This window comes from Lethenteron reissneri, chromosome 39 (genome assembly GCF_015708825.2).
Source record: "Lethenteron reissneri isolate LAM-NWPU_2019-01 chromosome 39, ASM1570882v1, whole genome shotgun sequence".
Taxonomy (NCBI): Eukaryota; Metazoa; Chordata; class Hyperoartia; order Petromyzontiformes; family Petromyzontidae; genus Lethenteron; species Lethenteron reissneri.
Window position 1 is genome coordinate 11339216 of NC_083817.1, and position 14696 is coordinate 11353911.

The 14696-nt window shown below is 51.5% G+C and overlaps 1 non-coding gene across 1 annotated transcript; it reads right to left on the bottom strand.

The window, feature by feature from the left end:
• Window positions 1-13925: 13925 nt before the first annotated feature.
• TRNAL-CAG (transfer RNA leucine (anticodon CAG)) lies at window positions 13926-14007 on the bottom strand. The gene has a single exon. It is a non-coding gene; the product is annotated as a tRNA-Leu (tRNA).
• Window positions 14008-14696: the final 689 nt, after the last annotated feature.

Genomic DNA, 14696 nt, shown 5'->3' on the forward strand with positions numbered 1-14696 from the left:
GTACCTCAAGTAGCAGGCTACCTTCCCCCGGGGTGCTTCGGAGTAGAACAGCCTCAGCGAGTTGCACACAAAGGTTGAGAGCAGGACCTGCGCCACATCTGGGGCCCCCCTCCCCCTGTTCTCTACACGTTTGCACATCGCTACCCTCTTTACCCTACCCATCCCCCCCCCCAGATGAACCTAAATAATGCTGACATCAGGCTCCTTATCTCCCTCTTGCCTGGTGGGTATACATATGCTAGATAATTAAGGGTCGGCATCACCTCCGTCCTCACTACCATGATTCTTCCATCGACAGCTTCCTCCCTGCCCACCTTCGCAGCTGCTCCCTCACCTGTCCTATCTTCCCCAGTTCCTCTCCGCTGACTTCTCTCGACAGAAGTCTATACCTAATATCCTGACCTCCTGTGTCCTCATCTCCAGCTCTGATGGCCGCCCCTCGAACAGTCTCGAGTCTCCAAAGACCATCAGCACACTTTTCTTGGCGTTTACCTTCAAACCAGAGGCCCATCCGAATCGTCTCGTCTCTTCCCCGGCCCCCCATACCGATGCCACTTCCCTGCAGAGGATGACCACGTCGTCCATGTACAGCACTACCTTCCTCTGTTCCCTGTCCCCTGGGACTGTCACTCCCCTGATCCCCTAGCTATTCCGTATCGCCTGTGCGAGAGGTTCCATGCCCATTACGAACAGCACCGGGGACATCGGGCAACCTTGCCTTACCCCCGACTCCACTAAGATCGTCTCTGAGAGTTCACCGTTCACCATCACCCTGGTCCTGAGTCCTTGGTATATGCATCTCACCCATTCCACCAGGGGCCCCCCGCACTCCCATTTTGTCTAGCACTGCAACGACGTACTCGTGTGAGAGCCGATCGAATGCCTTTTCCAGGTCCAGACTTAGGAGCCCCAGGGGGCACCCTCTCTCTCCCTCCACCTCGATCGCCTCCTGCAGTAGCACCAGTGAGTCTGAGATCTTTCGTCCCGGCACCGCGCATGTTTGGTCGGGCTAGACCACCTCTCCCACCACCCTCCCCAAGCGTGTCGCGACTATCTTTGCCATGATCTTATAATCTGAGTTCAGAAGCGTAATTGGCCTCCAGTTTCCCAAATCTCTCCGGTCCCCCTTCCCCTTATACATTAGTGTGATGAGCCCCTCACTCATGTCTTTTGGCACCAGGCCGCACTCCAGCGTCTCCCTGCACATTGTAGCATATCCTCCTTCAACAAATCCCAAAAAGTGATGTAGAATTCCGCCGGGATTCCATCTAGTCCCGGTGTCCTGTTCCTGTTTTGCCTTCTCACCGCCTCCCCCACTTCCCCCATCTGGATCCTCTCTTTCAGCTCCTCTGGGTTCCTAACTTCATGTCTCAGCTCTCCCAGCAGAGCCTCCCGCATCCCCTTATCCGTTTCCTTCCTCCCATACAACTCCCCATAGTAATCCCTCGCTATCTCTATCATTCCCTCACTTGTTACCTGCCTGCCTCTAGTCGGGCTCACCAATTCCTTAACGGTGTTATCTCCTAATGATAGGTTTTTACCCTTTCAACCAGTGGCGGCTCGTCAATAGAGGGCGCAGGGGCGCCGCCCCCATCAATATTCAAGAAATATACATATACAAAATTTATATAAAAATACATAAATAAAATATATTTTTCATACGATGTGCCGGCTGGTAGTAAGAAAAGCATCAGCATTTAATAAAAACTGGCTTTAATCGGTTAACTATTTTCTATGTTTTTCAATGTGTTTCATGCGGGGCGCCGGACAAATGGATGTCTACGTGAGACTTTAAATTTTCGGACAGCATGTGACCTGAAGCTGGTCTCTAATTGGTTTCTTAAAGATTTTCCTCGGGGCGCAAGTCGTTGCGTTTCCTGGCCAATCAGAATTGGATACATGTTATTTTATCCAATCTGATTGGTTCTTGTCACCTGTCATTCAAATTTACGCTCTGGGCCACTACTGCGAGTGCGCAGGCGACACCACTTCGACACTTGCTAGGCTGATCAAATTTTTTGTGTAAACAATGGCAGCAGTTCATCCAAATTCTGTAATTTATTTACAAAAAAACCCTTTCACAAGGCTTTCGCTGGAAGAAATAAAAAAGATAAAGGATCTCGGACCGGACCAACCCGATTTACAAATCCAGCAGCAGGCCAGTGACAGAGGACGAAAGCTACACACGAAGCTTCACCCGCGCTTGTTATGAGAAACGGAGGTGGCTGGCTGGATGTGATGTTAGCAATTCTCTTTTTTGTTTTCCCTGTCTTTTATTTCAAAGTGTCGGCACTGAAGTTTTGTGGACAACGACGGGGGTAAGAGACCTCAAACATCTCTCTGACAAATGCAAACGTCATGAAAGTAGCCGCAGCCATATTGATAATAGCATGAAACTAACGTTTTTATGTTCAAGTAGGAAACATGCTTTTTGGTACTTTGGTCTGAAATGTATATAAAAGAGAAACATTTATGTTCAAGTAGGAAACATGCTTTTTGGTACTTCTTTTGGTCTGAAATGTAAATAAAGATCATCAAAATTTATATTCAAGTAGTCAAAATGGTTTTTGGTACTGCTTTATATTTATTTGCCCCCCTCAATAAAATAAAAAAAATGCGCCCCCCCAAAAATAAATATCACCAGCCGCCACTGCTTTCAACTGGTACAAAAACTGACACCTTTATACAATGCATCATGTTTGCAATAACCACAACACAACCAGTCAAAATGCAAACAAAAAGAAACAACTCTGATAATGATATGCACTGTCCTTGAAGTTGATTGGTCCACACCCGAGACAGCTTTTCTTAGAGCCTAGTCTCCATTGGTGTTGGACCAGATGACGCCAAAAGGCGTACAACTCAAAAACAGCGTACTATCAGAGTATTGAGAGCTCGGGGTAAGCATTTACACTGAGACCTCCTTTACCAGTGGCAAAATATAAGGATAGGTTTTTACCCTTTCAACTGGTACAAAAACTGACACCTTTATACAAGGCATCATGTTTGCAATAACCACAACACAAGCAGTCAAAATGCAAACAAAAAGAAACAACTCTGATAATGATATGCACTGTCCTTGAAGTTGATTGGTCCACACCCGAGACAGCTTTGCATTTTGACTGCTTGTGTTGTGGTTATTGCAAACATGATGCCTTGTATAAAGGTGTCAGTTTTTGTACCAGTTGAAAGGGTAAAAACCTATCATTTTGCCACTGGTAAAGGAGGTCTCAGTGGTGTTATCTCTTGTCCTGCATTTCTTAAAGAAGTATCTCGTACACTTTTCCCCCTCTTCCATTGCCCTGACCCTGGCCCTGTATGCCAGCTGCCTGGCTCTCCTATCTAATACCGAGCATAGCCTCCCCTTCAACTTCTCTATGTCCTCGCCCACGGGGAACCCCAGCTCCATTAATCTGTACTTCTTCTCGATCCTGGCATTCCATAACTGCAGCTCCCTCTTCACGCTCCTCCCCCTGCTATATGTCTGGAAGAGAGCCTTTATCCTGCCCTTCACCATACTCCACCACTCAACCCTCGTGGCGAAGCATATCTGGAGGGTCGTCCAGTCTTTGTACCGCTTTACGAAGTCCTCCACCACCTTTCCGTCTGCCAACAGGCTCACATTCATCTTCCATGCCCCCTTCCCTATTTTCAGGCCGCCTGGAATGCCGAGTTTTGCCTTAACAAATTGTGGTCTGAAAGGGGGAAAGGTTCCAAATCTGCCCCTTCCACCCTCACATCGTCTGACACAAAAAGGAAGTCTATTCGCGATTGCGTTCCACCGCCCTTATTCGACCACGTATATCCTGGTCTCATCGGGTGCATCTTTCTGAAGGCATCCGTCATTTTAAAGTCCTCCATCAACTCTTTTGGCTTCCGGGAGGATGGGTCAAGCTTCCTCTTCGCGGCAACCGATAACAAGTCTGTCAGGTGCAATGGACAATTAAAATCGCCCCCCATTATGATCTGCCGTCTCGTGACCAGCAGGGTCGCCACGTTATTCCACATGTCCATCCTTCCTGCACATGTCGTGGGGGCGTACACATTTATCAGTCTCAGTTCCGCATCCCCATAGGATACGTCCACATAGTGGAGACGTCCCGGGATCACCTCTTGGGACCCCGTTATTTGTATACCCCTCCTGCCTAGGAGGGTAACCACCCCTGTGCATCGGTTTTCATTGCCCCCTGACCAGAATTAGTACCCGGCCCAGCCCTCCAACAGCTCCTCCCGGCCCAGGGTATATGGTAGGTGACATTCTTGGAGGAAGACCACCTCCCTCTTGGTAGCCTGCAGCAGTTGCATTATCGCTCCTCTCCTCCCCTTTCCCTTCAAACTTCTCACATTCACGGATGCCATGGTAAGTTCCATGTCGGGATGTGTCTCAGTCCGACTCCGCCCTCTCCGCTCGCCCTCCGTAACAGCTTTCGTTCGCCAGCTCCCGCAGCTTCATCTTGCCCCTTGTTCTGCAGGGTTTCCCCCTGCGCCGGCTCCCCACCATTTCCTCCATCCCCTCCCTCGAGGCCTCTGTGTCCGGCGAGGAGTCCAAGGGTTCAGCGCTGCCTGAAGGGGCGACTCTTTTTGGGGCTCTCTAGCTTCCTTTTCCTTCCAGTTGGTCCCTCCCATGTCTCGCTGCCACCTTCCTCCTGCTGTCGTTCCCCTTTTCCTTCATCCTCCTCCACCGCCTCCGCCCAGTCTTCTACGGTCGTCTCGGAGATGCTGCCCATGCCGTCGCTCCCCTCGCCTGCCAGCCCCCCCTCCTGCTCGCTCGATGTCGATTCCTCTCTTTCCGCGGGCCTCTCCCCTTCTCCCGCTCCGCCCGTCGCCGGTGGCCGCTGCTCGGCCACTTCCCCTCGATTCTCCCTCTCCAATTCCCTATCCGGCCCCAGTCTGGTCCCGCCCCCCTCCTCATCCCCCGCCCCCCCCCCCCATACGCCCTAACCCTGTTGGCATACGATTCCGGACAGTTTCTGTATAGATGTTCTCTGCTACCGCAGAGATTACATTGTGCCGGGACACTGCACTCTTCCACCACGTGGTCCAGTGCCTTGCATCTATAGCAGACCCTCGCCTCGCACGCTGCGGCCAGGTGTCCGCATCCCCCACACCTCCTACACAGTTTGGGCTGTCCCGCATATGCAACATCCCCGGCTACCTCCTATATTCAGGGCACTCGGGATGTGTCTCAGAGCCCCCCCCCCCCCCTCTGTCTTCAGCCGCACCCTCCATTGTCTAGCCCCTGTCCATATCCCCACCGAATCCCTCACCTTCTTACAGCCCGACAGTACCAAGCAATGCTGTCTCAACCAGACCTCCACGTCATGGTCGTGTAGAGCTTCATTATATAGGAAGACAGTCACCACCTTCGTATCCAGCTCCGATAGCAGCTGCACCTTAATTGATGCCAGCGGCTTCTCCTCTGCCTTCTCCTCGAAGCGGGTCAAGAATCTCTGTAGCAGGGGGCTTGAGTTGAAACTGACATTAAAAGCCCTCCCTCCCGGCAGGGTTATCAAGCAGTACAGGTCTGTTGGCTCTATTTGTAACAGGCCCATCACTATTGACCGTACAAAGGTCGCCCGGTCGATGGTCACCTTCTCCGCCACCTCGTCCTTCATCGCCACCCTGACGCAGTTATGTCGTCTGACGTGAGGTGGTGTTAGGCTCGCCCCTGCCCCGCCTCGCCCCCCCCCCCCCCCCCCGCTCGTTCCCGGGGCCTCCCAGCCCCCACCGGTCCAGCGTCCACTGCCACCTCCCCCCGGGCCTCCCACAGCCCCAGGGTTGCTGGCATCTCCCTGGCCTCGTCCCCCACCCTCCGCTCGGGGGCACCTGCCCCCCTGCCCCCCGGCACCATATCTCTTCCTCCTCGGCCCCCCTCGCCCAACCCATCAGCTCCCGCCCTCCCCTCCATTTCCGCCACCCGCCCCCTCTGCCGTGCCTCCGCCACCCTCTCAACCCCTCGCCGTGCCTCCCTCTCATCTCCTCCTGCCGCTGGCAGATCAGCCTGGTTGCTCCAGTCCCCCCCGGCCCCACAGGTGGTGTCGGTGGCCCTCTGCTCTCTCCGCGTCTCCGTCTTGCCTCCTGCAATCGCCATCTGGCCAACTCGGTCGTCCCAGTCTCCCTCAGCAGTGCAGATGGCGTCCATTGCTCTTGGCGCTCGCCCTACCTCCTTTTCGTCTGCTGCGACCGCTAGCTGGGCGGCTCGGTCGTCCCGGTCTCTCTAGGCAACTGGGGTAGCACCCGTGGCCCTCGACTCTCGTCATGTCCCCTCCTCGTCCGCTGCGACTTCCATCTCGACGCTCCAGCAGTCCCAGCCTCTTGGTAGCGTGGTCATCCCTGGCCTCACGGCCTGGGCCTTCGCAGGCCTCGGAGCTGGTGGTTAAGTCTCGCGGGTGATCGCCAGGGCGATAGCAGCTTGAGGTCCGGACGGGCTGGAAGGATCACCTAAGTGCTCCTGGTGTCTCCCCTGGCAAGCCAGGATAGTTGCGTATTTAAAATTTTATTTCATTTCAGTCAGTACGGCCAAGAAAAGAACAGACAAAAGTATAGGAGAACACATGACCGTAACCGGAGCAAAGTATTATTTTTACAGCAAATGCACCGAGATTGCCGCGGTAGAGTTTCCCTCTTTCACACCCTCTAAGCAAAAAAAAGGCAAGAACCACCGTCGCAAAGGAGGGTGGGGGGGCGGTACATTCATCCACCCATTCTCGTCGGGGGGGAGGGGGGTCGTTCAGAATTCAACCGATCCCGCACGGGGGTGGCGGCCATCGCCATTTCGCGTTTGTGGCACGCCTGCCCTTCGTCTCCCGCTCCACCTCCACCACCCTTTCCAATAGCCCCCTGGCTAGGTGGCATACCCCAAGGGGCGACATTAAGGTGCTTTTGACCAGCTTCTGGCGGGCCGTCCACAGGGCCTCTTTTATAGCGCCTATGACGGCCCACACCTCTCCCGCCCTTTGTCTGAACCTCCCCCAAATTATATCAGACACTGTTGTCTTTACGGGGCAGAAATGGGACAGCAGAGGCCGGCATAACTCCCACACCTCCTGGGCAAATGGGCACTGTATGAGGGCGTGAGAAGTGTTCTCACTCAGGCTACAGCCTCTCGGGCAATCAGGAGAGTGGGCCATTCTACGGGAACACATAGACTGTCTGCATTCCAGCCTGTCCCATGCCGCCAGCCAGGATAAATCCCGCTGTCTTTTCGTCAGGGCTGCCGATGTTAAGTTCTTCCAAATTTGTCGGTGCCCAGTACCCCATGCACCTGGCACCTCTGTACAGATCTGCTTTTTGGAGATTTCCACCAGGACTTCCCTGGGGACCCAGGACCCCCGTGTCCGGACCGGCTCGTACTTCGTAACGTATTCGTTCACCGCGGTGCACAACCACCCCTGGGGCCAAGCCAGGGGGGTGCCGCGCTTTAACGAAGCCATGCCTAGCCGCCGCAGGAGCCACGCCAGCCTGTACTGTACGAAATACGAGGCTTTCACCTGGAGGCCGCTGGAGAAGTACAGGCGCAGGGTGTCGCAGACAAAAATCGTGTCAAGAATGCACGCGACGTTCGGGGCCTCCCTTTCACCGTTCTCGGCACGTTTATACATTATTTCCCTTTTAATCCGGTCCATTCCATTCCCCCAGATGAACCTGAAGAACAGGCGCTCCATTCTTTTCGCCATTTGCGCGCCCGGCGGGAAAACGTAGGCCAAGTAGATGAGTGCCAGGAGGATTTCTACCCTCAGGACCAATATTCTGCCTTCCATTGAGAGGCACCTGTCTGCCCAACCAGCCAGCCTGACCTTCACCCTACTCTCCTTTCCCTTCCAATTCTTTGTCGCCGAGTCTTCCCTGTAGAATGTGACCCCCAGGATTTTGATCCCCTCCTCCTGGACTGTTATACCTGGAGGGCGACCCTCGAATAACCTGGGGTCACCGAATATCATCATCTAACTTTTCCTTACGTTGACCTTAGATCCCGAGGCCAAGAAGAATTCATCCGCGAGTCGTAGGGTCTCCCATACCGAAGAGACGTCCCCACAGAAAATGACGACATCGTCCATATACATGGCGATTTTTGCCGGTTCAGTGCACCCTGGCATGCACACCCCTCTAATCTGCCGACTTCTTCTGACAGCCTGGGCGAAAGGCTCCATGCACAGTATGAACAGCACTGGAGACATCGGACACCCATGTCTTACGCTGGACCCAATTGGGAAGCCCTCCGATAGGACCCCATTAATTAGCAGGCTGGCTGCGAGGTTGTGATATAGTTTCCTGATCCAATCGATCAGCCATTTCCCCACCCCCATACGCCCCAGGACCGCGAACAAATAATCATGTGAGATGCTATCGAAGGCTTTTTCCTGATCTAAACTTAGCAGTCCCAATGAGTTACCCCTCTCCAGTGCGACTTCCACTATCTCCCTCAAGAGGACAAGGTTGTCAGATATTCTCCTCCCCGGGACCACTCACTTTTGGTCTGTCCCAATCACCTCCCCCACCACCTTCCCCAGCCACGCCGCGATAACCTTGGCTAGGATTTTATAATCGGAGTTCAGTAAGGTGATGGGGCGCCAGCTCCCAAGGTCGCTGCGTTCCCGCTTGCCCTTGTATACAAGAGTTATCACTCCTCTTGTCATCGATTCTGGCATTGGGCCTTCCTCCAATATTTCCTTATACATGTGCCACATATCCTCTTTAATGGTACTCCAGAACGTGATATAAAATTCTGCCAGTATCCCATCCTCCCCTGGTGCCCTTTGCCGGTGTAGCCCTCCTACCGCCTCTTCCAGTTCTGCCATCTGGATAGGCTTGTTCATCTTACCCGGAGCCTCAATTACCCTATCTACCTCCCCTAGCATGGTGTCTCGTGGCCCCACCTGTGACGGCCTACTCGTGTATATTTCCTTAAAGTAACCCCTCGCAGCCTCTACTATTTCCTCCGTATGCGTAAGTTTACCTAGGCCGGGGCTTATTAGTTTGCGAATTGTGTTGTCCTCTTTCCTGCATTTCTTGAAAAAGGATCTCGTGCTTCGCTCACCTTTTTTCACCGCTTTCACTCGCGCCCTAAAAGCGAGCTGCACTGCGCGCCTCTGCAATGACCTGGAAATCTCATCTTTTAGCTGGCTTATTTCCCTCATGACTGGAAATCCCACTTCCAGCAGTTTATAGGCTCCTTCCAATCTCCCATTCAATTCTCGCAGGGTACCCATCACACTCCTCCTCCTGCCCAGGGTCTGGAAAAAGTTCCTAATCCACTCCTTTACCATCCCCCACCACTCGGCTATCGTGGAGAAGCAGCATTGTAGGCTCCTCCACTGCTCATATTGACTGACAAATTCCCCCACCACCTTTTTGTCTGCCAACAGCCCCGTATTCAGCCTCCATATCCCTCTTCCCAATCTCAGGCCTTCTGGAATTCGGAGCCTCGCAGCTATTAGCTTATGGTCGGAGAAGGAAAAGTGTTCAATCTCCACCCTCTCTGCCTTCACTTTAGCAGAGACTAAGAGATAGTCGATCCTCGAGTGTGAGGTGCCCAAACAGCTGGACCACGTGTAGCCCGGCCGTTTTGCGTGCTCCAACCGGTAAGTGTCTTTCAATTCGAAGTCTCTAACCAGGGCAGCTAACCTCCTGGAAGAGAGGTCCAACCGCCGGCCTCCGGTGGCTGGCAACGTATCCGACAGAGATAGAGGGCAATTAAAATCTCCCCCCATAATTACGTGTCTTCTTGTTAGTAGCAAAGCAGCCACATTCTCCAGGAGCTCCACCCGTTCCGGGGAGCATGTGGGGGAATACACGTTGATCAGGCGGATCGCCACGCCATCGTATGAAGCGTCGATATAAATGGAGTCGTCCCGGGACCACCTCTCGGGCCTCCAGTATTTCAACGTTCCTTCTGCCAAAGAGAATGACAACACCCGAGTTCCTATTAACGTTACTTCCGGACCAGTAGCATCGTCCATCCCATTCCCTGGCGAGCTCCTCTGCGACCGAGGGAGTATGGCAATCCGCACTCCTGCATGAAGTATACGTCCTTTTTCAAGGCTTGTAGGTAGTGCAACATAGCCCTCCTCTTGGCCCTGCCCCTCAATCCCCTCACATTTACGGAGGCTAGGGAGAGGTCCATTCAGATTTGCCCCCCCTCTACTCAGACACTTCGTCCAATATCTCGTAGCAGTTTTTATCTGCCAAGACCAGTAGCTCACTGGGCCATGCGGCGCTTTCCGCTTCCTTTTCGTCACCTTCACGAGTTTCTCCCTCCTGGTGCTCTCCCTCTGCTGCTCCTCCCCGTCCTCCCGCCTCCACCGCCTCTGCCCAGTCAACCACCGTTGGGTCGGGGGTTTTCCCACAGGCTCCTCGGCCTTGTCCAGGGGGTGCTCCACCTGCCGGCCCGTGGGATCCGTGTCTTTCTCTGACGTCATCTCCCCCTCCCTCTCGTCCCGCAGTGGCGTACCCTGCCTGCCCACCTCTCCACCCCCGTCCTCCATCTTCCCGCCGGGCTGCGTTGGCTTCAGCCCGTCCTCGGCCACCTCCCCTTCTCCATCCGCCACCCTGCTCCTATGTGCGCGGACCTTGTTTGCATACGACAGCGGGCAGTCCCTGTACAGGTGGTCTTCATTCCCGCATAGGTTGCACAATGCCGGGGCGCAGCATTCTGTCACAACGTGGTCCCGTGCCTTGCATCGGAAACATATCCATGCCTCGCACGCTGCAGCCAGATGGCCGCTTCCCCCACATCGCCTGCAGAGCTTCGGCTGCCTCGCGTACACCACGTAGCCCCTATTGCCACCAATGTTCAGGGCGCTCGGGATGTGTTGCAGAGCCCCTTCTGCTGTTCTCAACCTCACTCGCCATTGTCTGGCGCCCGTCCAGATCCCTAAAGAGTCTTGGACCCGTTTACTGTCCGAAAGCACCAGGCAGTGATGCCTCAGCCACACCTCGACGTCGTGGTCTGGCAGAGTCTCATTATACAAAAACACGGTGACAATTTTTGTGCCTAGCTCAGAGAGCAGTTGGAGCTTAAACAGTGACCGTGGCCTCTCCCCCGCCTTCTCCTCGAACAAAGTCATAAAGCGTTGCAGCAAGTTACTTGTCTTGAACCGCACGTCAAAAGCCCGGCCACCCGGCAGGGCTATCAAACAAAACAGATCCGCAGGATCCACTCGCAGAGTTTCTATCATCACAGACCGCACGAACCTCGGTCTGTCGATAGTGACTTTCTCTGGCACGTCCTCCTTGAAGGACATCCGTACACAATTGTGCCGCTTGGCGTGTATCGGGGTGAAGTTCCCCCCTGATCCTCCGCGCCACCGCCCTGCGCGCTCCTGGGGCCGCCCTGCCCCCACAGGACCAGGACTTGCCTGGACAGCGTCGCTTTGGGCACCTTGCGCCTGCAGGCCCGCCGAGCTCGGTGCTTCCTCCGCCTCCTCTCCTGGGCTGGCCGACACCATTCCACTCCTCGTCGGCTTCTCTCCCTTCCTTGCCCGCTGCCACCAGGCGTCCTCCTCCGCTCGCCTCGAGGTCGACGCTCGCGCCTCGTCCCTCTCCTCTGCGGGTCTCCCTCCTCCAGGCAGTCCCACCTCACCATCCTCCGCCTCTGCAGCAGCCAACCCGGCCCGCTCACCTTGGCTCACCACCCCAGAGCGCTTGGTCGCCATGCCCCCGAGGGTCTGCGAGGCTGTCACTGGCCAGGCAGCCAGGGAGCCGAGACTTGGCACGACACCAGCAGAAACACGGTAGAGACGACACAGCCGCGGTCGTGGCCCTCCTCATCGGGCAATTCGCCAGAATGGTGAGGCTCTGCTCTTGCTCCCGGTCTTAAATAGAGCAGCAGCAGGGTGACGTCATCATTTAACTCATCAGGTGGAGGGGGAGGGTTATTGTAATTATATACTAGATTAGTAATCAGGAAATTGTTACGATGTGAGTTGTAGATTAGTAAACAGTTGTAATGTGTGTTATTGTAATTATATGCTACGTTAGTAATCAGTTAATTAGTGTTTGTTTCCCCTATAACGAATTGTAATATGTATAATTTAATAATATGCTTCCAGACCGCACTAAGCCTGTAGCTGTCTGAGCGTTTAAAGTTATTTCTATTTCTCTCAATTTCAATAGATTCTCTAATTAGTCATTGCCAGTAGTAACTAGTTTTACACAACACTTCAACGTTATCAAAATCAATTGAGTGTCCCTGTTGGCAAGCATGTTCTGCCACTGCCGACAGTTGTGTTTGCGATAGTTTAATATTTCTCTGGTGTTCATTTAGTCTTACACTAATGTTACGCCCGTTCTGTCCAATATAGCATCTGCCACATAAACAATTAATCCGATATACACCTTCTGTTGATAATTTAGGTAATTCGACTTTAGTGCAAGTTACTAGTTTTTGAATTTTGTATACTGTACCAAATCTTACTGGGGCAAGAGCAGAGCCTCACCATTCTGGCGAATTGCCCGATGATGCTGGATGCAATTACCAGCGAAACGTCGTACGAAAAAATTGTAAATGTTGTGGTTTCACGCTTCAACACACCGGTGGGGTAAAGCAGTGAACTATTTGTCTTTTGTCAACGTGACACTTTTTTGCTGATTGGCCGTGTCGGGTGGTGGAGGGTTACGACACCTTTATAAATAACGCGATCTAACCCAAAAACGTTGATTAAGAATAATATTGGTCGCGAATACCCTGCGTGTTAAACATACCAGAGGTACACTGTGGTTGTTTTATGGCCGTGTTTTCAGAGGGACCAAGAGATGTCGTTGATATTTCAGAAAACTTTGACATAGCCCCATGAATAAACAAGTGTAAGTTTTTTATACGGGGAAAATTCCTCCTATAACAATTTTTTATAACAATAAGTTGCCACACGTCTTAACTCGCGTGATAGTGTTGCTGAAAAATGTGAAAGAAAAAAAAAACACCTGACTGACATACAATATGCACGCCTTCAAAAAGTGTGAATATTGATGTAATTATTTTAATAGCTAAGTTTCATTGAAATCACAAAAAACTAAATATATTTAAATTCCCACGAGAACATGCTGTCACAAGAGATATTCGAACCCACGCCTCCAAGGGAGACTGCGACCATGACCGCAGCGCATTAGAGCGCTCGGCCATCCTGACTGGCATGGTGTCACTAGAGGATCATTTTAATCCATTCCAAGCAATCGATCCAAGTGGTTCATGTGAAATATACATTCTCATTATTTATCCAGGCAAAACCACTTCCTCGTCACAAGTGATTCAAGCAAGATAATACCCACCATTTCTAGACAACCTAGTTGTCATTTAGACGGATGCATGAAACTAGAAGGAGGGAATTCCAATATCTACTCAGAAACATGTGAAGAATATTCATAACCAAGATGCATTTGATCAAAGAAATCCAGTGATTGTTACTAATGTTTAATTGAGGGTATTGCTGAATCTTATCGCCAAATTGAATCGAAATTGTACTGCTGGTGTCATGCATGGTATGAAGCGTACATTTGGACTTCGTGCAGCGCTGGTCTATGCCCTGTGTGAGACAACGGTTCATGGAAAAATATATCACAGAACTGATTCACAAAACATCATCAAGTTACTTCATATCCACACCAGGGGTACAGCACTATTCGACTTGCCCGATAACAGGAAGACAATTGGTTGTATAGCAGTGTTATTCATGTTAATTGTATATGTTTTTAATGCCTACCCCTTGCATACCAACGTGATTTTTTGCATTGTGTTTTCCTCCAAAATATATATGTAATGCTCTCAATCACTCTTTGTGTGTGACTTTTGTTTTTCTCAGTATTTATATTTCACCAAACTGTCCTGCCTAGTTCCATTATTGAATATTTATCAATTATATTGCGATAGCTAAGTTTAAATGAAATCACAAAACAGAAAATTGTTGTTAATTCACAAAAGAGCATCATGCTGTCAGAAGTGGGATTCGAACCCACGCCTCCAGGGAGACTGCGACCTGAACGCAGCGCCTTAGACCGCACGGCCATCCTGACTGTGGCATGGCGTCACTAGAGGCTAATTCTAATCCATTCTCGACAATCGATTCACGTGGTTCAAGTGAAATAAACATTGCAATTATTTATCTAAGCAAGAACACTTCCTCATCACAAGTGATTCAAGCGAAACAATACCCACCATTTGTGGACAACCTAGTTGTCATTTAGACGGATGCATGATCCTAGAAGGAGGGAATTCCAATATTAACTCAGAAACATCCGTGAAGAATATTCATAACCAAGATGCATTTGATCAAGGAAATCCAGTGATTCTACTCATGTTTAATTGAGGGTATTGCTGAATCTTATCGCCAAATTGAATCGAAATTATACTGCTGGTGACATGCATGGTATGAAGCGTACATTTGGACTTCGCGCAGCGCTGGTCTATGCCCTGTGTGAGACAATGGTTCACGGAAAAAGATATCACAGAACTGATTCACGTAACATCATCAAGTTACTTCATATCCACACCAGGGGGGCCGCACTATCCGACCTGCCCTACAACAGGAAGACAATTGGTTGTATAACAGTCATAGCAGTGTTATTCATTTTCATTTTACATGTTTTTATGCCGACCCCTTGCATACCAACGTGATTTTTTGCATTGTGTTTCCCTCCATACAAAATATGTAATGCTCTCAATCACTCTTTGTGTGTGACTTTTGTTTTTCTCATATTTATAT